At 41.8% G+C, this 23,799-nt stretch overlaps 1 protein-coding gene across 1 annotated transcript in view; it reads left to right on the top strand.

Annotated features, from left to right (window-relative positions):
* The first annotated feature begins 476 nt into the window (after positions 1 to 476).
* PPM1A (protein phosphatase, Mg2+/Mn2+ dependent 1A) overlaps positions 477 to 23,799 on the top strand; it is a 49,787-nt gene continuing 26,464 nt past the window's right edge. Inside the window, exon 1 of the transcript XR_008556087.1 lies at positions 477 to 915. The gene's annotated coding sequence lies outside the window, so the exon portion shown is untranslated. The remainder of the gene's footprint in view (positions 916 to 23,799) is intronic.

The following is a 23,799-nucleotide window of genomic DNA, read 5'->3' as shown; positions in this document are numbered from 1 at the left end:
GCGGGATGTGGATTCGCAGACAGGTGGAAACGCGGGGCGGGGGGCGCGGACGCCCGAGGGAGAGCTTCCGAGTCCGACACAGCGAACTGCTGGGTTGGAGAGGCCCTCGATTCCCACCCCCCCTCCCTCCCCGCACTGCTCCTAACAGTCGCGACACTGCCCAGCGCCGGTGCCCAGTTCCGAAACGGGATTCGAATACTTCCTTGACTTCGGCCTGGTGTCCTGGCCTTCGCAGCGAGAAAAGCTGGGTAGGGAGTGGCGTCATCTACGGCCGCCCCGCCCACGCCGGCCCGCCGGCCGGCCCTCGCCGCAGTTCCTGCCCAACGACATCCGGGTCTCTCCGGCTGCTCGGCCGCGCCGCGGCGGTGGCAGTGGCGGCGGCGGAGCCGGCCGGGCGAGGTGGGGCGGGGCGGGCGGAGCGGTGGGGGAGGGGCAGCAGGGCTCCGTCGTGAGCGCGCCTGCGCGAGTACGCGCTCAAGGCGGCGGCGGCGGCGGCGGCGGCTCTAGGGGCGGGAGCGCGCGCAGGAGCGAAGGAGCAGTGGTCTCGGGCCGGCCCGGCCCGCAGCTTCGGGTGCTCGGGCGGCTGCAGCTCAGGAACCGGTGGTTGGGGAGGGGGGGTGGGGGGGACTCCAGGCAGGTGGGTCGCGAAAGCGATGAATCTTCGGCTCTTCCTCCTCCTCCTCCTCCTCAGGGACCCGCTCTCCGCTTGCCGCTCCAACGCCCGGATGATCTGAGCCGCGAGGGCGCCGAGAGCCGGGGGCCCGGACGCAGCCCGGCTCCTCCCCTCCTCTGCCCCCTCCCCAGTCTGACCTGGTCCGCAGCCGCCTTGGTGACCCCCATCCCGCCCCCTCCCCGGCCGCCCTCGCCGCCGCCGCCTCGGCCGACCAGGGACCTGCCCGCCCGCGGCTGCTCCGGGTAAGCGCGAAGCTCGGGCCGAGGGCGGGCGGGCGGCGCGGGCCTGCGCGGCCGTGGCGGCGGCCAGGCCTGGGGCCTGGGGCCTGTAAACAAGCCGGGCGTCTGCCGGGGCGCTCCCGGGAGGAGACGCGACAACTCCTCCCCCTGGCCCGGCCTCCTCCTCGGAGTCGGGCGGCGGGCGGCGAGGGGTTAACGCTCCGCGAGGGCGTCGGCGAGGAGGCGGGGGCGGGGTGTAGGTGGCGGCGGCGGCGAGGGGAGGGGGCGCGACCCTCGGCCGGGTTGGGTGTTGGTGGCGGCGACGCGGGTGAGGGCCTTGGGCCGGCCCGGCCCGAGAGCGGCCGGCGGAACTTTTCCCGAGCGGCGAGGGGGCTCCCGTCGCCCCCACCCGCCTGGCCGCCCTGGACTCCAACCAGTGGGAGGGAGGCCCGCAGAGAGAAGCGGGGGCGAGGGGGGGGGCTTTCTTTGGACCGAATTTGGCCTCGATACACCAAATTCTGTAGAATTTGGTTCAGGTTTTATAGGGCGCAGAGCTGAGAGTGAGGCTAATTCAGAACTCAAGTCAGTGATGCCTCCGATTCATTCATTATTAAGGCATCGAACAGATCCATTGAAGTAAATCACACTGATTTCTTCTCGTCTTTTTGGCCGTGTTAATTGTGTGGGTAAAAGTTCTTGATGTTAACGTTTGGTTGAGGTATAGTTCTTTTCTGCTTGTCGATTTGAAATATTTTCTGGCTGTGGAGAGCCTTCTACCACTCGCAGTTTTAGATACGTTTTGAAAATTTCATCACCTGAGTTATTTTTCCTTTTCCTCAAGCACGTGGTACTTAAAAATCCACAGAGGTCATCAGTTGTCCAAGCCAAGAAATCTATGCGCCTCCACCCCCCTTACATTTTCTGCTAATTGAAATAATGAGCCTAATGCATTCTAATAAGTGATTGGAAGAGTATCCAGAGGTGTACAAATACGGGAGATAGTTACTTTCTCGCAGTGAATGATTTTGACATTGAAAGAAATTAGACATTTTAAAAATTGTTTTGAGGAATAAGGCTTAATCTTTTCCAATTTGCACATTGGGATTTTAAATACAACCATTTTTTAGATGCAAACAGCTCTGAAGAGTCAAGAGGATTTATTTATTTAAACAGTACTCTGCTGAGCGTTGGGGGTTCCAGAGTCCTCAGAGGTCCAGCAGGGCTTGCTCTCCAACTCCTTAATTGGAACAACCTCATTTTTATACTTTTATTTATTTATATGTTGGGCCTATGCCAAAGATGGTATTTCTGTAACTCTTTACAGACTAGAAAACGGACTAGGAAGACAGTGACCCAGCCCACTGCCTATTTCCTAATCATACCTGTTACCTTTATTAACTTAGTATTTCCTTTTCCTGTAAATAATTTGAAGCACAAACATTCCTTGTCTAATTTTACAGTCCTCTTCTTATGTGTAACTCACATTTCTGATTAAACATTCAATCATGTAGGGATGATTGCTTTTAACTTAATGAACTACACATGGAAGTTATTTAAGACATTTTTTATTTGATATCTAAACATTTTTTTCACATCAGTGAAATCATTTTGAGAGAGGTAAGGTTTGGCTAGGTACCTCATATATTTGAGAAGTAACATGGTTGAAGCCTGCATTCATCAAAATTTTGTACATGGCATAGGTATAAATAAATATAAATATACATGTGTATATATATTTATTATTTTTAACATGGTTTGTATCTGTTTATATTTTAGTTTGAAAGGCTGAGTGATGACCATAATTACAGTATAAACTGTTGAAGGGAACATTGCACTAGGAGACGAGAATTGTTTAGTCATGGCTGTGCTCCAACATATCTGTGTCCATGGACAAGTCCTTTAACCTTTTGAATCTCAGCTTACAAATTGGTAAAGCCAAAAGAGTAGATTATATTATCAGATGTACTGTCCAGTTGTTAAATTTTTTTATCTTGTTCAATGTGCCTTGACCAAATGCTTGGTATGTACTTTAATGTTTCAGCATTCTAAAGCTAATTTTCTGCCTGGGGTTTTGTCTTATTTAGAAGAATTTTAAGTTGGTGATTGTTCTTTAGGGAAGATATCCAGTAGGTAGCCTTTATTGACTTTTCTATCAGGATTGGAAAGTCTAGAAAAACTCTTGGGAGGAAGGGCGATTGAAATTACACAAGAGACAAAGGGTGGTTGAGACTGTAGGTTTGAACAATCACATGGCCCTTGGTAGTTTGATCACCCCAAATGATTATCTAACTCTTGGCATAGGCACTTGACCCTGACTGTTACCTCTCTCCCCGCCCCCCTCCCCCCAAGTATCACAATGTTTATTGATAGATACAAGTGTATAAAATTGGGGCATAAACATGACTTGATAATGAATGTTACTCTTGACTACTTTCCATCCTTAATCCAGTCAGAGGAAGGAGGCAGAAAATCCGCTCATGTGGAGTGCTATAAGGGTTAAACAAGAAGGTTAAACAAGGTGTGGCCCTGTAAAATATATGGACCGTAGGGGAGGAGGAAGGTGTTATGAGGCAACTAGGAAAAGTTTGTGTCTTCCTATTCCTTTGAGTAGTATTTTTATTCCAGAATATGTTACTTTCCATCTCAAATCACATTGGTGACCAAAATTTTTTAAATTGAGTTGTTTCACTTATTATTTTACTATTAGCCTCTATGTATAAATTCTGTGAATTTCCACCTGGGATTTATTCCCACCTGGGTCCTTATATGGAAGAAGCTTGGGTTAAATTATATCAAAATCAAGAGATTGATTATATCCTTTTTTGCCTCTTTCTAATATTTAATGTGCTCCATATTACTCAAGTAAAAAATTTATATTTTATTTTGAGTCTCCAGGATATATTCCGTGATGATTTTGACCTTTGCATGTCCTAGTTGTCTCTGTATTACCTAGATAATCTCTTTACAAAGCTTGTTTTGCTGAGGCAGGTAGGAGGAGCTAGAGAAAATAAACAGTTATGAGAGGTGAGCTTCACTAATCTTTATCTAAAATGTAATACACACTTTAGAGTTTTTGTGAGAAACTGAGGGAAAGATACTGGATATTAGCATATATTAATAAATGATACTGTGTTTATAAAATTAAAAGTGTTTTAAACATTTCTTGAGTTAAATGTGCAATAAATGAGGGAGCTTGAGTTTTTATAATTATTAATATGTTTATTTGGAATCCATTGACCAGTTTTATGTAGCATTCATATTTAGGATTCAGTTTGAAAGTCATTAGAGTTTTTGTGGCTGAAAAGATTTGAATTAAAATCCTATGAGAAACCAAAGTACTTTTAGATAAGAAGAAAGTGAGTAAGAAAAGCCATAATTTGTTACTATTTATTTGTGTCAGACTGTAATTTTCACCACAGCCCTCTAAAATATCTGATGTTGCTATCTCTGTTTCAAAAATGAAATATTGGCTCAGAATTGAAGTTACATGCCAAGATCAGATCTGTATAGATATAAAATTATTTTCAAAATATTTGAGTGGATTTTTCCCATTTAGATTATCCTTCTTGTTCTTAGGAATTAAAATTTGAAAAGCTGAATATTAATACTTTTGATCCAGATTCCTAGAGTTAAGAGTATTTATACATTTACTTAAATCTTTCAATGCAAGGGTCCCTTCTAAAACATTCAGGAAAGATTTAAGAAGCTAAGTTCATTTCCTCATTCCCAAAGTTTCAGAAGTCAGCAGAGCTAATTTTATGTCTTTAACTATCACTGTTCAAATTGAGGAATGAATCAATGTACTGAAATGATTGATACTAAGGGAAATGTTTTTGAGTACTCTCAATGTGTAGAGCCACATTGAAGGCTACAAAGAGAAGAAGGTAACACTTCCTAGTGGGATGATCTTGGACAAGCTTCTTGGTTTCTCTAAGCCTCAGTTTTCTTTATCTGTCAAATGGAAAAGCTATTCTCATAAGGTGATCTTGAAGATTAACTTAAATAATTATGTAAAGCAATTGATATATTTTCTACCATGAAGTACCAAAGAAATATGGTAGCTATTATTATTGAGTATATGCTATTATTGAGTATATGAAATCTTCAGATACCTAGGGAAATAGAGACTTAGTGGTTATGAGAGGATTGTCTTTGAGTATAATTTTATTTATTTATTTATTTTAAAATATACTTTTATTGGTTTCAGAAAGGAAGGGAGAGATAGAAACATCCTATATAATAATAGCCTACTATGCTAAGTGTCCGGTCGTCTGTTCAACCAATCAAAGTGTAATATGCTAATGATATGCTGATGCCGCTCAACCACTCACTGTGATATGCACTGACCACCAGGGGGCAAACACTCTTGACTGGTGGGTTAGCTTGCTGCTGGGGTTGGTCTGATCAGGACTGAGTGAGAGAGGCCAGACACGCCCTGGAGCCCTCCTCGGCCCCAATCATGCACTGGTGGAGTCCCTCGGCCTGGCCTGCACCCTCTCGCAATCCGGTACCCCTCAGGGGATGTTGGAGAGCTGGTTTGGGCCCGATCCCACAGGCCAGGCTGAGGGACCCCACTGGTGCACGAATTCGTGCACCAGGCCTCTGGTCAGTGATAAGAGAGAATCATTGATCGGCTGCCTCCTGCATGCCTCCACATTGGGGATCGGGCCCACAACCTGGGCATGTACCCTGACTGGGAATCGAACCTCCTGGTTCATAGGTTGACGCTGAACCACTGAGCCATGCCTGTTGGGCTGAGTATAATTTTAGCCACTAATCTGGAAGCTATAAGAGAGTGAGTAGAGACTTTAGAAGAGATTGGGGTTCTAGAACTTACATATGAATAGACGAAAAGTTAAGAGATAATGGGAAAGTTACATATGAGTAGATTTATTTGACTATGAAGCTGGAGAAGAGTCATGGGTTTGGAGTAGATGATTAAATAGAGGATAAAAAAAGTAAGTAATAAAGTAAAGGTGAATGTTCAGTAAGTGAGGGAAATACAAGGGTTGGTATTTCGAAGAGGAGTTAACAGTTCATGATTAGAAATGGGCAAGAAGATACTGCTACAGGAAAAGATGAAAGTAAGAAAATGAATTTATTCTAATTAACTTAGTTCTTCCTGTAAAAAAGAAATAGGGAGTTTTCATAAAAGGTATTAAAGCTTTATATGTGGGTCCTGGGTTATTTAAAGTTGAAGAATTGCATTGGAACAATTCCAGTCTTCTTACCTCATACCCAGACCATGGTTTTAGAATGCTTAACTGGTCTTTACCACTAGCATCTTGTACTGTATCTCCCACATTCTATAAACCACAAAATTCTTTCTAAAATGCTATTTTCATCATATTATTTCTCTGTTCAATATACTCAATGACTTCTTTTGCCTCTACAATAAAGTTTGGAAATCTTGGTTTGGCTTTTGACACTTTCCATGATTGGACCTCAGCACTGATCTAATTTCAACCAAACTGGTACACTTGCCATCTCTGGAATATACCCTGTACTTTCAGTGGATCCTTGTTTATGCTAATTGGTAGTTTGAAATTCTTGCCCTTTCTTCTTCAGCTTTTGTTTTCTCCTTTATGAAAGCTTATTTCTAATATTTCCTCTTCCACAAAACCTTCCCTAATCACCAGAGTATTTCTTCTCTTCTTTTCTCTGTACTTCTATATATTTATTGTATTTTATGTATTATATCTATTGCTTTAATAATATAATTTTCTCTGTATTTGTGTTTTAATTCTAATTGTGTGTTCATTTTAATTATACAATTCTGAAGGGCAAAATACAATAACTTTTTTTTTTTTTTAATCCTCAACCAAGGATATTTTTCCATTGATTTTTAGAGTGGAAGAGAGAGGGAAAGACAGAGAGAAATATCAGTGTGAGAGAAACACATTGATTGGTTGCCTCCTGCATGAGCCCCAACCAGGGGAGGAGCCTGCAACCACCGTACATGTCCTTGGCTGGAATCAAACCCAGGACCTGCAGGCCAACGCTCTATCCACTGAGCCAAACTGGCTAGGACAATACAGTAACTTTTTATTATACCCAAAGCCTAGCACAATGCCTTTCAGATATTTTGTTAGGGTTAGGCAAAATCTACCTGAGAGTGGGAGTGATTGCTGTAGGCAGTGGTGCAAGAAGTTAAGACCTTTCTGGGAGCAGATATTTATTACACTGTTTATATATTATTTTGGCTGAACCTGGATATTTAAGAGTGAATATTACGCAAAACTGGAATGTGGCAGAGTTTATGTTGGTATAGAAAATTAACTTGACTGATTCTGGACCTTAAAGGTTTCATTTTAATTTTCTGTATTTAGGCTTTGAAGCTTCACAGGACATTCGTAACATGCATCTCTGTTTCCAGTTACATTTGCAGATATTATGAACTATACATTCTTTTAAACAGAGGAATTGTGGTATCACAGCAATTACACAGTGTATTAGCAACTATCAACTGATTTAATGTGAACCAAACCAATGTTTAATATATGAATAGCCTGTTCATTAAAACCTCTAAGCTAAACTTTAAACCTTATCAAACTGTTAAAACTATTTCCAGTATTTAGAAAATACAGCCCTGACTGGTTTGGCTCAGTGGCTAGAGCGTCGGCCTGCAGACTGAAAGGTCCCAGGTTCGATTCCTGTCAAGGGCATGTACCTTGGTTGCAGGCACATACCCAGTGGGAGGTGTGCAGGAGGCAGCTGATCGATGTTTCTCTCCTATCGATGTTTCTGACTCTCTATCCCTATCCCTTCCTCTCTGTAAAAAGTCAATAAAATATATTTTTTAAAAAAAGAAAATACATATAAAATTTCCTTTATTAAATTTTTAAATGGAAATTTTATATAGGCAGCTTAGATTCATTTGGTGTATGATACTAAAGAGACCAGAATCATGAATTTGATTCTTTGTGTGCCTCTTCATTTTTTCTAGCCTTGACATTAGCTAATAACAATTATAGAGCATAATTGAGCACTTATATGCCAAGTATTATTATAGAAAATTTCAAGTATTATTTCATTAAATATTCATATCTATATGGGATACATACTATTATTACCTATCTGTTAATAGATGAAGAAATTGACGGAGGTTAAGTTACCTGCCCAAAGTTTGACAGCTAGTAACAGAAACCAAACACATGTCATTGGACTCTTCAAAGTATTTATATTTGTGGGTTACTGCAGTTTGTTGCTATTGCTAAAAGAAAATATGTTGGCAGTTGTGATAGATTAGAAAATCTATCTGTATGGGGAGGATATGACTGGTTTCATTGTACCCAAAAAGTGAGTCTTGTGATTGAATTGGGTTCTGAAGTGGAAGTGTATGCTAAATTTGAGGTTACAGTATTATGTGTCATGTCCGCTCCTTTTTAACACTTTTCACCAAGAAGAAAATATTAATTTTTAATATTAAAAAAGCATATAAGATACACCTATAATACAACTAGTACCACAAGCCAAACACAATATTATGACTTTCATCTATAGGAGATGCAACTTGCTTGCTTACTACTTTTGTTGCCAAAATTCAGAAATGAAAATGTTAATGGTAAGGATAAGGGAAGAAAGGCTGTGTATAATTTTTGGTTTTGTTTTGCAAACAGAATCATAAAACTTAACCAGGCTTTAGAAAAACATCTTTGAAGTATGCCATCATGCTTCAGAATGTAAATAGGCAATAAATAAAATTTTCACTTTTTATAAAGCAGTAGAATATTATCTTTGCTGAGAGTCTGTAAGGCTGTTTTGGATGTCAAGAGGCTGATCTTAGAATTGGCAGCTTTTGTTTCGTAGTCAACCCACAGCTTAATCTTGTGTTACTCCATATCTGTTGTCTTCATTTTCTCCATCTGCATACATGCCTCCTGATACAAGCGAGTACTTCAACAACTACTGAGCCACCTAGTGTGATCTATATTCTAAAGAATAACAAAATGGAAATGGCAAGATACAGTTTGTTTACAGGTCAATTTCTATGGGAATACCTGGGTAGAAAAGAATTCCTAACTCTATTGAGAAGGAAGAAGGCACAATGATGGCTGTCATTCATTTGTCTTACATAGTAATCAAATGTCATGATATGGTAAGCACTATGAATAAAAAGGCATGATCCCTTCCCTCATGGATCTTAAAATCTAAAATGAGATAATTCTTTCACAGGGTTTTATGTGCTTTGATAAGGGAAATACAGGATTCTGTAAGCTCATGACTAATGGTAGATTTATTTCCTGAGACACAGAACTGGGTAGGAGAAGTGGTAGGGAATTGAGAAATGCCATTTTGGGCCATGTCATTTGACGTGAGGCTAATAAAGTATAGGAGGGTGTATGTGTGTTTAGAAAGATGAAATTTTTACTGAAAAAAAGTTTCTGTTATTTTTCCAGCACCCTTTCCATATACACAAAGCATCTCATGGACGAACTCAGTGAATAATTTTGTTTTAAGAGTGTTAGCTTGTATGGACATAAGTCTTATCTCTTCAAGAGAAATACTTTGGGGTCCTTTTTCCAGTTGGACATTTCACAGCAATCAGGGACCCCTCAGGGGATGTCAGACTGATAGTTTCGGCCTGATCCCCGCAGGCCAGGCCGAGGGACCCCACCGGTGCGTGAACTCATGCACCAGGCCTCTAGTTGAGATATAACTTAGCATAAATTTACCCATTTAAAATTTATAGCTCAAAAAAATACTATTTATAGCTCAGAGCTTTTTATTATATTCATAGGATTGTACAACCATTACCACAATTTAATTTTACAACTTTTTTTTTTTTTTTTTTTTTAAGAAAAAATTGGGAAGGGAGAGGGAGAGACGGGAGAGAAAGAAACGTTGATGTTAGAGAGACACATTGGTTGCCTCCTGCACATGCCCCAACGGGCCAGGGATGGAGCCTGCAACCTAGGTACAGGCCTTTGACTAGAATCGAACCCGAGACCCTTCAGTCCTTAGGCCAACGCTCCAACCACTAAACCAAACCAGGTAGGGCTGGAACATTTTCATCACCCCTAAAAAAATGTTGTACTCATTAGCAGTCACTCCCTATTCTCTCCCCCAGCCCTTGTCAACCACTCACCTACATTCTGTCTCTATAGGTTTTTGCCTTTTGGGTATTACCTATAGGTAGAATCTAGATAAGATAACTTTTTGATCTGTGATTTCTAGCCTGTATCAGCATCTTGTATATCTCATGAAATAGCCTGCTATGAATAATTTAACCTCCTTTTTACAGCTTAAATAATGGTTGTTTTCTTCTTCTCGGACCAGGAAAAAATATTCAATAATTGGAAGTCTGTATCCAAATTTAAATCAAGATTCAGGCTTTCCACTAGTATAACTTGAACAAATATGTATCACTCATCCTCACCTTTAGTAGTAGTGTTTTTCACTGTGGCTTGCTCAGTAGCCCCCCAGCTTTCCCTAGAATGTTCCTGTGGTAGTGATTTCTCTTCTACTTCTCAAACTCAGATTTGCATGAGTTCATTAACATGTTTCCCTTTGCAGCTGGCTTGCTGCAACACTACCTTCTCATTCCCCTAAGCCAGTGGTCGGCAAACTCATTAGTCAACAGAGCCAAATATCAACAGTACAACGATTGAAGTTTCTTTTGAGAGCCAAATTTTTTAAACTAAAACTTCTTCAAAATAGACTCGCCCAGGCTGTGGTGGTTTGTGGAAGAGCCACACTCAAGGGGCCAAAGAACCGCATGTGGCTCTCGAGCTGCAGTTTGCCGACTACGACTCTAAGCCCAAGAATGAGGAAGAATTAAAAGCAAGAAAGGAAAAATAGAAAAAGAGACTGCTCAGGCTGGGGAGGGACAAGGTGGTAAGAGCAGTAGTAGAAATGGTATACAATTTGCAAGAAGACTAAATTTGTGGGAAGAAGAATAAAACTTGGCTGCTGCTTAGGAGAGAATAAGACCTAGAGGGAAAGACAGAAGGCAAAAAAAAAAAAAGACATAGAAGGCTAAGATGTTATGATGTAAAAAAAGATAAGTGAAATTTTTTAAATGTTCAGTTCTGAATTTTTAATATTAGTTATATGTAAGTAAAGCACAAATGATAATTACATTTTCTGATGAGGATTAGTACCCTTGACATTGTTTCTTTCCAGAACTTTGTGTAGGCCTTTTGAAGCTGAACCATAGTCATGTCTTTTGGGTTGTTTGAAGATCTTCAGGTTGGAACCACTGCAGAGTCGGAAACCCATTTCACCTTGGGATTATCCTTCAAAGAAGTCCCACAGAGAATTAAAGGCACTGTCCCCTGAGGTTTTCTAATTGGAAGGGCAGAAATCCTCTTCTGGGGGCCTCATGTTCAGTGGGCTGCTTCAGAGATATACAATTAGCCAGAGTTTGGCTACTAATTGAGAAGTGGCCATTGCCAAAGAAAATCTTATTTGATTTGATAAATCAGGAATGTTTTGGTTGGATTAGAATTTTTAGTGAGATCTTAAGGACAGTCAGTAAAAGTGCCTCAAAAGAGCAGAATCCCACATGTAGTTTTAAAGTAAGTAAAGTCATATAATAAGCAAACTGGAAATTTGGGAAGAGGGAAGTGCAAACCAATAGGAATTGTTAGTGTCTGTATGTGACCACTTGGATGAAATGTTTCAATATCTGTATTCAGTTCCTTGATCAGAAATATTGCCTATAATATTTTGTATATACCTTTTTCAAAGACCTGGTGATGTAGATAAGTTATTTATTTTTTTTAGAATAACTGAGATTTGTTATTTAACAGGTAAAGTGTATTATATAATTTAAATGAATGTTTTTAGTATTGGAAACAAAGTTTAACCAAATATTTGTGTATATAATTTGTTTTAATAGCAAGTATTCCTTAAAGAGCTCTATATACAGGGGTGGGCAAAAATAGGTGGTTCACAATTGTGGGTATGGAAAATAATACAGTAATTAATAGAGAATAGTACAAGATAAACTGTTTTGTGTACTTACAGCTATAAACCTACTTTTGCCCACCCTGTACATTTGATCCTTGAACAACATGGCTTTGAACTGCATGGGTCCATTTATACACAGAATTTTTTTTTAATTTTTTTTTTTAGTAAATACTATAAATGGATTATTTTCTTTTCTGTAGCTTTATTGCAAGAATGTAGTATATACCCTGGCCGGGTGGTTCAGCCGGTTGGTCTGTTGTCCTGTACACCAAAAGGTTGTGGGTTTAATTCCTGGTCAGGGCATGTATAGGAGGCAACCAATCGATGTTTCTCTCTCTCTCTCTCTCTCTCTCTCTGAAATCAATAAAAACATATCCAGGGGTGAGGATTAAAAAAAAGAATGCAGTATATAATAAAGCATCTATATATATAAAGAGGTAATATGCTGATTGGTCCTAATGGTGTCCCAGTCATGACCAGTCAAAGGTGCGTGTGCACAGGAGCTGGTGGGCGGGGACTTGCACCACCAGGACATGAGGCTGGATTGGGGGGGGGGGGGGGGGGCGCGGCGTCAGGACGGGCCGCAGCAGCCCTTCCCCCCTCCCTCCCCCCCCACAGAAGCGCGTGCAGACCTGTGACCGCCGCCCAGCCCGGAGGGGGCGTCAGGATGGGGGCGGGGCCTCGGTGGAGAGTTCTCATCACTCCTGCTCCAGGGTCTGAAGGCGTGGAGAGGAAGGGAGAGCACATAGGCAGTTAGGGGGTTTAGGCCAGGAGGGGAGTGCAGATGGGCAGTTAGGGGGATCAGACATGGAGGGGAGAGCAGTTAGGGGCATCAGTAAGGTGAGCGCTTAGGAGCCAGTGGTTCTGGATTGCAAGAGGAATCCCAGATTGGAGAGGGTGCAGGACAGGCTGAGGGACCCCCCACTCCCATGCACGAATTTCTTGCACTGGGCCACTAGTACAAAATAAGTTTTATCGACTTTATATATAATCTGTCGGTAAGGTTTCTGGTCAACAGTAGGCTATTAGTAATTAAATTTTGGGGGAGTCAAAAGTTATACTCAGATTTTCAACTGCATGGGGGAGGGTAGTGCTCCTAACTCCCATGTAGTTCAAAGGTCAGCTATAAATTTTCATAACTATTTTGTATATTCGTTAAATTGTAGAAGGACAGGCTTGAGAATAATTGTTGATTTAACTGACTAATCTGTAATATTTCCATTTATTAAAAGAATATTTAATCAGAAAAACCTGTGAAAATTTAGTCCTGAGGGAAATTGGAGAAACATAGAGACCATGATCCTGAGAACTGCAAACGAATAGGTCTTATAAGAAATTTCTACCGTTAACTAAAGAAAGATGTGAGAATTTAAAGATTGCTATGAGTATATTTAGAACAAAAATTAAATACCAGAGAAGCATTTGTTCAGTGAGATTAAGCTTTACTATATGGGATTAAGGTAACATTATTTGGTTGGTGTTTTCTGATTCTTTCAGTAGAATGTGTTGATATTAAGAGTCTACAGAACTCTGTTATAATACATCGCCAATTCCAGGGATTTAACATAGAGATTAGTTAATAGTTGCTGGACTTCCAGAGGTGTTAATGTCCTAGTCTAAAATTTCTTAGTTCCTGCATCTGTAGAGTACTTATGCTATTTTACTATCATTGGAGAATTTTATTTTTCTTTCCCTTTCTGTCATTCTTGGTTGAAGCTTTTTTTTTTTAAAAAAAAAAGCAAACTTTTTTTTTTTAATTTTTTAACTCAGTGAGCTAATTTACTGCATTTATTTCTAATCCATTATTTAAGTCATCCTTTGAGTTTTTAATAGCTCAATTTTTTTATTTAATTTCTAAAGTGTTATTTAATTCTTTCCCAATTTGCCTGGTAATTTTAAAAATACTTTCTCATTTTTCTGTTTCTTTTTTTAAATCTTGTTAAACATTTTATACATATTTATTTTATATCTTATATTCTCTGATTTCAATTATCTGAAGTTTTAAGGGATATTTATTACATCATTTATTATATTTATTATATATATAACATTTATTATATGTTAACCCCTACTCATAGCAGCTTGTTTTCTTCTATTTTTGGTGATTTTTTATAAGCTTATACTTGATTAAACACTAATAAATTTTCCTCCATCATCTGTATAATTACCTGCAATTGTATTTCCCCCTTTTTAACATTTTTTAAAAAATCTTTATTTTTGAAAGTATTACATATGTCCCCTTTTTCTGCCTATTGACCTCTTCTAGACCTCCTCCATCCCCCACCCAAGCCTTCACACTATTGTATGTGTCCAAGGGTTATGCACATATGCATACAAGTTTTTTTATTGATCTCTTCCCACCATCCACCCTCCCCCACCTATGCTCTGAGATTCCACAGTCTGTTCCATGCTTCTATATCTCTGGATCTATTTTGTTCATCATTTATTTTGTTCTTTAGATTCAACAAGAGTGAGATAGTGTGATATTTATCTTCCTCTGACTGGCTTATTTCTCTGAACATAATATTCCAGATCCCTCTATGCTGTCTCAAAGGGTAAGAGATCCTTCTTTTTTACTGCTGCATAGTGTTCCATGGTGTAAATGTACCACAGCTTTTTTATATACTCATCTACAGATGGGCACTTAGGCTGTTTCCAAATCTTAGCAATTATAAATTGCGCTGCTATGAACATAGGGGTGCATACATTCTTTCTGATTGGTGTTTTGGGTTTCTTAGGATATATTCCTGGAAGTGGGATCATGGGTCAAATGGGAATTCCATTTTTAACTTTGTGAGGAAACTTCATACTGTTTTCCATAATGGCTGCATCAGTCTACATTCCCACCAGCAGTGTACTAGGGTTCCTTTTTCTCCACATCCTTGCTAGCACTTGTCATTTGTTGATTTGTTGATGGTAGCCATTCTCACAGGTGTGAGGTGATACCTCATTGTCATTTTAATTTGAGTCTCTCAGATAATAATACGTGACTTTGAGCATTTTTTTCATGTCTCTTGGCCATCTTTATGTCCCCTTTGGAAAAGTATCTATTTAGGTCCTTTGCCCATTTTTAAATTGGATTGTTTGTCTTCCTTTTGTTAAGTTGTATGAGTTCCTTATATATTTTGGAGAAAAATCTTTTATCAGATGTATCATTGCCAAATATACATAGGTTCTACATGAGTAAATAAAAAAGCTGTGGTACATTTATACCATGGAACACTGTGCAGCAGTAAATACAGTAGGCTCCCTTTTCATTTTCTTGATGGTTCCTTTTGCTGTCCAGAGCTTTTTATTTTGATGTAGTTCCATTTGTTTATTTTCTCCTTAGTTGCCTTTGCGTTAGGAGATCCTATATAATAAAGCCTAATATGCAAATTGAATGGTGGAACGACCAGTCGCTATGATGTGCACTGACCATCAGGAGGCAGAAGCTCAACACAGGAGCTGCCCTCAGGCCAGCCAAGGCCGGTGCCAGCGGGGGGCCCCCCAATTGCCCTGTGGATCGCCCCTGATAGCCGGCCAGGCCTAGGGACCCTACCCGTGCACAAATTTCATGCACGGGGCCTCTAGTGTATCCATAAACATACTGCTACAAGAGATATCTGAGATTTTGCTGCCTATGGCTTCTATGGCAAAGTGGAAAGGATTTTTATGGTTTCCCAACTTACATTTAAGTCTTTTATTGAGTTTATTCTTATGTGTGGTATAAATTGGTGGTCTAGTTTCATTTTTTTGCAGGTGCCTGTCCAATTTTCCCAACACCATTTATTGAAGAGACTATCTTGACTCCACTGTATGTTCTTGCCTCCTTTGTCAAATATTAATTAAGCGTAATGACTTGGGTTGATTTCTGAGGTCTCTGTTCTGTTCCATCAATCTATATACCTGTTCTTGTGCCAGTACCAGGCTGTTTTGATTACATTGGCTTTGTAGTATACTAGTAACTTGATATCTGGTGATCCCTCCAACTTTGTTCTTTCTCATGATTGTTATGGCTGTTTGGGGTCTCTTTTGGTTATATATAAATTTTTGGAATATTTGTTCTAGCTCTGTGAAATATGCCATCGGTAATTTAATAGGGATTGCATTGAATCTGTAGATTGCTTTGGGTAGTATGGACATTTTCGTGGTGTTAATTCTACGACCCAGGAACACAGTATATTCTTCCATTTGTTTATATCTTTTTTTATCTCTTTTTTCAATGTAGTTTTCTGAGTACAAGTCTTTTACCTCCATGGTTAAGTTTACTCCTAAGTATCTTAGTCTTTCTGTTGCAGTGGTAAATGGGATTGTTTGTTTAGTTTCTCTTTCTGAGAATTCATTATCCTATCTAATAAAAGAATAATATGCAAATTGACCATCACACCAAGACACAAGATGGCTGTCCCCATGTGGTCAAAGATGGCTGCCCCCATGTGGACACAAGATGGCTGCCACAAGATGGCCTTCAGGGGAGGGCAATTGTGGGAAGTTAGGGGTGACCAGGCCAGCAGAGGAGGGCAGTTGGGGGAAACCAGGCCTCCAGTGGAGGTCAGTTGGGGGGGGTACTGGGCCTGCAGTGGAGGGCAGTTGGGGGGAGAACCAGGCCTGCAGTGGAGGGCAGTTGGGGGGGTCCCCAGGCCTGCAGGGGAGGGCAGTTGGGGGGGAACCAGTCCTGCAGGGTAGGCAGTTGGAGGCGGACAGGCCTTCAGGGGAGGGCAGTTGGGGGAGACCAGATCAACAGGGAGGAGGGTAGTTAGGGGTTACCAGGCCAGCAGAGGAGGGCAGTTGGGGGAGACCAGGCCATCAGGGGAGGGCAGTTGGGGGAGACCAGGTCATCAGGGGAGGGCAGTTGGGGGGGCAGGCCTGCAGGGGAGGATGGTTGGGGGGTACCAGGTCTGCAGGGAATGGAAGTTGGGGGGGACCAGGGCTGCAGGGGAGGGCAGTTGTGGGCAATCAGGCCAGCAGGGAGAGCAGTTAGGGGTGACCGGGCCAGCAGGGAAGGGAATGGGGGGGGGGGGCGGACAAGGCCTGCAGGGGAGGACAGTTGGGGGGGGACCAAGCCAGCAGGGGAGGGCAGTTGGGGGCAGGGAACCAGGCCTGCAGTGGAGGGCAGTTGCGGGGGAACCAGGCCTGCAGTGGAGGACAGTTGGGGGGGGATCCAGGCCTGCAGGGGAGGGCAGTTGTGGGGGGACCAGTCCTGCAGGGTAGGCAGTTAGGGGGGACCAGGACTGGAGGGGAGGCCAGTTGGGGGGGGGGGACCAGTCCTGCAGGGGAGGGCAATTGTGGGGGACCAGGCCTGCAGGGGAGGGCAGTTGGGGAGGGACAGGGCCTGCAAGGGAGGGCAGTTGGGGGGAGGCCAGGCCTGCAGGGGAGGGCAGTTGTGGGCTACCAGGCCAGCAGGGAGGGCAGTTAGGGGAGACCAGGCCAGCAGGGGAGGGCAGTTAGGGGGGGGTACCAGGCCTGCAGTGGAGGACAGTTGGGGGGAACCCAGGCCTGCAGGGGAGGGCAGTTTTGGGTGATCAGGCCAGCAGGGAGGGCAGTTAGGGGTTACCGGGCCAGCAGAGGAGGACATTTGGGGGAGACCAGGCCTGCAGGGGAGGGCAGTTTGGGGGGGGGGCAGTCCTGCAGGGGAGGGCAGTTGGGAGCCAACAGTCCTGGATTGTGAGAGGGATGTCTGACCGCCCATTTAGGCCCGATCCCACTGGCGGTCGGACATCCCTCAAGGGGTCCCAGATTGGAGAGGGTGCTGGCTGGGCTGAGGGACACCTCCCCCCCCCCCCCCCGCCCCCTCCCCCATGCACGAATTTTGTGTACCGGGCCTCTAGTTGGTGTATAAAAATGCCATAGATTTTGCCCAGCTGGCATGGCTTAGTGGTTGAGCATCAACCTATGAACCAGGAAGTCATAGTTCGATTCCTGGTCAAGGCATATGCCTGGGTTGTGGGCTTGATCCCCAGTGTGGGGCGTGCAGGGGGCACCCAATCAATGATTCTCTCTTATCATTGATGTTTCTATCTCTCTCTCCCTCTCTCTTCTCTGAAATCAGTAAAAAAATATTTTTAAAAAATAATAAAAATGCCATAGATTTCTGGGTGTTAATTTTGTATCCTGCTAGTGCCAAATTCATTTATTAAATCTAGTAGTTTTTGGTGGAGTCTTTAGGGTTTCTGTGTACAATATCATGTAATCTGCAAATGATGAAAGTTTTACTTCCTTTTTCTCAATTTGTATGCCTTTTATTTCTTGTCTATTCACTTGTGGCTAGCACTTCCAGTACTATCTCTATATATAAAAGCCTAAGTGACCATTACAACCTTTCAACCGAACGACCTGTCGACTGGTTGCTATGACGGGTACTGACCACCAGGGGGCAGACGTTCAATGCAGGAGCTGCCCCCTGGTGGTCAGTGCTTTCTCACAGTCAATGTCCTTTAGCTGGCCAACCTTCCGCGGTCCCCCCTCACTCCCCGGCCGGCCGGCCTCAATCGGCCCCAATTGGGACTGGGTGAGATGGCCCCCATTGGTCCAGATTGCCGGCCAGGCCGAGGGACTCCACTCGTGCATGAATTCATGCACCGGGCCTCTAGTTATGTTGGGGTATGATCCTTTTTCCACTTTGCTGAGAGTTTTTATCAAAAATGGGTGTTGGATTTTGACGAATGCTTTTTCTCCATCTATTGATATGATCATGTGATTTTTGTCTTTCAGTTTGCTTATGTTTTGTATCACATTTATTGATTTGAAAATATAGTACCAGCCTTGCATCCTTGGAATAAACCTCACATGGTCATAGTTTATGATCTTTTTAATGTGTTGCTATATTCAATTTGCTAATATTTTGTTGAGGACTTTAGCTTCTATGTTCATCAGGGATATTGGCCTATAATTCTCTTTCTTTGTAGTGTCTTTATCTGGTTTTGAAATTAGGATAATGCTGGCCTCATAAAAAGAGCTTGGAACTTGGAAGTGTTCCTTCCTCTTGGATTTTTTGGAATAGTTTGAGGAGTATAGGTGTTAGCTCTTCTTTGAATGTTTGGTAAAACTCCTGTGAAGCCATCTGGACTAGGGCTTTTGTTTGCTGGGAGTTTTTTTTTTATTACTGCTTCTATTTCATCACTTGTTATTGGCCTATTCAGGTTTTCTGATTCTTTCTGATTCAGTTTGGGAGGTTGTGTTTTTCTAGGAATTTGTCTGTTTCATCCACATTGTCCAGCTTATTGGCATACTAGTGACACGGTGCACGAAATTCATTCACATTAAAAGGGAGTTAATTAGAGGAAATATTTGAATATTGCTGTTTGCCCTTTCTTATAATAGAAGTGTCAAAGATGAAAGGAAATTAGTAAAATGTATATGAAAACCTTCCTCCTGTCAGAGTCTGGGATGCACCTCGGGAACCAGAGTCAAGTCCCTGCCCACCCATGTACACTTCGAAATCGCATGAGACCCAGACCCGGCCGACCCCACTCCTGTCAAGCCCCACTGGGTGGGAGGCATGGCCTCAGTTTGCCTGGCCCGGGGCAGGGGGTGCAGCCTCAGTTCCCCCAGCCTGGGCGGCGCGCCTTAAGGTCCCCTGGCCTAGGCCAGGGGGCATGGCCTAAGGTCCACCGTCAAGCTCCGCCAGGCGGGGGGCGCAGCTTCAGGTCCCCTGTCCCAGCCCAGCACCACGCAGCCTCAGGTCCCTGCTGATTGCTTGTTTAGGCTTGTTATGGGAACTCAGCCTCCTCTGTGGGCACAGCCATCTTGTGTTACGGAATCCCTGCCTCTGCTGTGGGTGCAGCCATTTTGTTGTGGCATGGTCGTCAATTTGCATATTCCCTCTTTATTAGATAGGATAATTGTTGATAGTATTTTCTTGTAATCCTTTGTATTTCTGTGTTTCAGTTGATACTTCTCCACTTTCATTTCAGATTTTCTTTATTTGGGTCCTCTCTTTTTGTTTCTTGAGGAGTCTGGCTAATGGTTCATCAATCTTGTTTATCTTTTCAAAGAACCAGCTCTTGGTTTCATTGATTTTTTTTTTTTTTAAGTCTGTATGCCATTTCTGCTCTAATCTTTATTACTTCCTTCCTTCTGCTTATTTTAGGCTTTTCTTGTTGTTCTCTTTTTAATTCTTTAAATTGTAGGATTAAATAGTTCATTGTTAATAGTTTTTGTTTTTTTTGAGGTAGGCCTGTAGTACTATGAACTTCCCTCTCAGGACTGCTTTTTCTGTGTCCCAGAGATTTTGGGTGGTGGTGTGTTCATTTTTATTTGTTTCCAGGAAGTTTTTGATTTCTTTCTTGATTTCATTGGTAGCCCATTTATTGTTTAATAACATGCTATTTAGCTCCATGTGTTTGAATGTTTTTTGAGTGATTTTACTATATTTGATTTCTGATTTCAGTGATCTAAGAAGATGCTTGATATGATTTCATTCTTCTTGAACTTGTAAGAAACTTTTGTGTCCTAAAATATGATCTGTCTTTGTGAATGTCCCAGGTGCACTTGAAAAGAATGTATATTCTGCAGCTTTGGAGTGAAATGTTCTATAAATGTCAACAATTAAATCCATCTGATCCAGTGTATCCTTTAGAGTCTGAGTTTCCTTATTAATTTTTTATCTGGAAGATCTATCCAGTGAAAGTGAGCGGGTTGTTACAGTCCCGTACTATGACTGTCTTGCTATCTCTCCCTTAAGTTCTCTAGAAGTTTTTTTCATATATTTAGGTGCTCCTATATTGGGTTCATATATGTTTACCAAGGTTATAATTCTTTTGTTAGATTGATCTCTTTAGTATTATGTAGTGATCTTTATTGTGTCTTGTCAGTCTATTTTGTCAGATATGAGTATTGCTACCCCAGCTTTTTGTTTTGTTTGTATTTTCATGGAAAAAATTTTTCCATCCCTTCACTCTCATCCTTTGTGCGTCTTTTGTTCTAAGGTGGGTCTCTTATAGACAATATATATATAATTGGGTCATGGTTTGGATCCATTCAGCTACACTATGTCTTTTGATTGGAGCATTTAATCCATTTATATTTAAGTTTATTTTTTATAGGTACTTAGTTATTGTCATTTTATTTCTTTATGCCTATGTTTCTGTTTCTTCTCATTACAGCAGTCCCTTTAGCATTTCTTGCAGTGCTTATTTGGTGTTGATAAACTCATTTAGCCTCTTTTTTTGGTCTGGGAAACTCTTTATTTCACCATCTCTTTTGAATGATAGCTTTGCTGGATATAGTAATCTTGGTTTCAGATCCTTGCTTTTCATTACCTTGAATACTTCATGCCATTCCCTTCTGTCCTGTAGAGTTTCTGATGGTAAATCAGCTGACAGCCTTATGGGATCTCCTTTGTAAGTAACAAATTGCTTTTCTCTCATTGCCTTTAAGATTTTCTCTTTGTCTTTAATTTTTGGCATTTTAATTATGATGTGTCTGAGTGTGGGCCTGTTTTTGTTCTTCTTGCTTGGGACTCTGTGCCTCCTGCACTTGTGTGACTTTTTCCTTCACCAGTTTAGGGGAACTTTCTGCCATGATTTCTTTAAATACGTTCTCTATCCTTTGCTCACTTTTCTTCCCCTTCTGGTACTCCTATTATGCAAATGTTGTTCCATTTCATATTGGCCCACAGCTCCTTTAACCTTTTGCACTCGGATGTCGAGTGTGACTCGACACGGTTAGCATTAGAATAAAGGAATCGAGAAAAAAGCAAGCGAGTGCAAAGGGTTAAGCTGTCCTCCTGTTTTTTTGGTTCTCTGAGTGATTTTTTTCTGCCCTGTCTTCTAATTCACTGATCTGCTCTTCGGCTTCCCCTAATTTGTTGTGTATTCCTTCCACTGTGTTCTTTATTAGTGCTTTGTCATTCTTTATTCACGACTGGTCTTTTTTCATAGTTACTATATCTTTACCTGTGCTGCTGAGTATCTTTGCCATCATTATTTGAACTCCATACCTGATAACTTTCTTTTCTCCATTTCATTTATCTCTTCTTCTGGAGAATTTTCTTGTTCATTCATTTTGGGCTTGTTTTTTTGTCACCCCTATTTGGCTGCCTCTTTTGGTTTGTGTCTATGCATTAGGTAGTTCTGCTACAACTCCCAATCTCTAGTGCAGAACTCTGCCAGATGCTGTTAGTGACTGAGTACCCTGTTTGAAGCTGTCAGCAATCCATAGGTTGTAGCTCCATCTGCTGGGACTGGGTGCCTTTGGAAAAGACCAAGATGTGCACCAGGATCTGCTTTTCCTAGCCCCAGGCCCAGAAAGAGATCAGGCAAAGACTCAAATCCTCCATAGACCTGCCTTTGCCTGCAGTCCACTTGACACTCAGACTTGATTAACTTCAGGCTGTCAACCACACAGTGGGGCCAGAGGTCTTACAACAGGGTGGAGCAACTGCCTTGCTCCTGGCAAAATCCACTTACATAGCAAAGTTCTGCTGGAGATAGATGTCCTCTGTATCATGAGGGAATGACTCAGCACAGGAAACCAGGGTGTCTGCCCTCCAAGCTCCAACCCCAGTGCTCTTAACCCTGGACTCTTTTTCATACTGCTCCAGTCCACTCTGTCCTTCCTCCGTTAGAGCCCAAGGTGAGTGGCTGCGCACAAAGTTTTGTGTGTTGGCCCTTGAAGAGGGTGCCTGCATTTGCAGCTGTCTCTCGCTGGCAGACAGTAACCCTGATGCTTTTCACAGCCAGATGTTCTGCACCTTTCTCAGTTCTGGTGCTCTGGGCTGGGAGCCCAGCTTGGGGTTTAGATCCCAGAGTTTTCAGTGGGAACCCTCCACAGGTGAGAAAGCTCTCCAGAGCTTCAGATGCTGTCTGTGGGAGCCAGGCCAGCCCTTTTGTGCCTCCACACTTCCTACCAATCTCTATACGGTCTCCACTTTCCATCCTTCGTTATTAGGGTTCTCTCCAGCTAGTTTTACGTTGATATTTCAGGGCAGTTTTTCTGTATTTTAGTTGTATTTCCAGTTTGGTCCTAGGAGAGTGTCAATGTTAACTTCCACTTACTAACACTCTGCAGCCATTTTGGAATTGCCATATTTCCCCGTTTTTTAGCAAAAAAGTGATTTTCTAAAAAAAATAGTTAATACCTAATTTAATCAGCTAGTGTATTTTACCAGTTTCTGAGGTATTTACTGTTCATTGTATCACACTCCTGGGTTTACTTTTCTTCTTGCTAAAGTGTATCCTTTAGTAATCATAATAACAGAGTATGGCAAGTTTTTATCTGAAAGTGTATTTTGCACAAGATATTTTTTAAAACAAATAAAGAATTCTTGGTTCATAGGTTTCCCCCCCTTCATATTAGCACCCTCAGGATATTATTTCATTGTACATATTATGAAAATTGGCAAGAGTTGATCTCTGAGAAGGCTGGTCTCTATATAATTGTTATAACTTTATAATTTTTCTCTCTGGTAGTTTTTTTTTAAAAAAATTCCTATTCTGTATCTTGTCACCACAGCTTATTGTGAAATCTTGGGCAAGTCTAAACAGAGATAATGAAATAATGTCTGTATCATGGGGGCAGTTTGTAGTGATGATTACATTAATATATGTAAAGCACTTAGGACAGAGCCCTACATATTTTAAGTGTGATATAAATGTTAGTATTTGTTGTTTGTTTTAGCATTCTTGATGTTCCCATGATATGCCTCGGTGTGTGTATGCTGTATTATCTGCGGGTACTCTTTGAAATACATTGTTGATCTGAAAACTCCTCTTCATTTCTAGAAAATTCCTTAGCTTTCATGTCTTTGAATATTGCTTTTCCAGTGTTTCTTCTTAATCTCTGTGTTGTGTTCTAGGCCAGTGGTCGGCAAACCGCGGCTCCCGAGCCACATGCAGCTCTTTGGCCCCTTGAGTGTGGTTCTTCCACAAAATACCACGGCCTGGGCAAGTCTATTTTGAAGAAGTGGCGTTAGAAGAAGTTTGAAGTTTAAGTTTAAAAAATTTGGCTCTCAAAAGAAATTTCAATCGTTGTACTGTTGATATTTGGCTCTGTTGACTAATGAGTTTGCCG

This window comes from Eptesicus fuscus, chromosome 5, assembly GCF_027574615.1.
Source record: "Eptesicus fuscus isolate TK198812 chromosome 5, DD_ASM_mEF_20220401, whole genome shotgun sequence".
In the NCBI taxonomy this organism is placed as follows: domain Eukaryota; kingdom Metazoa; phylum Chordata; class Mammalia; order Chiroptera; family Vespertilionidae; genus Eptesicus; species Eptesicus fuscus.
The sequence above is the reverse complement of the archived record's forward strand: the minus strand, read 5'-3'. Positions and strand labels throughout refer to the sequence as shown.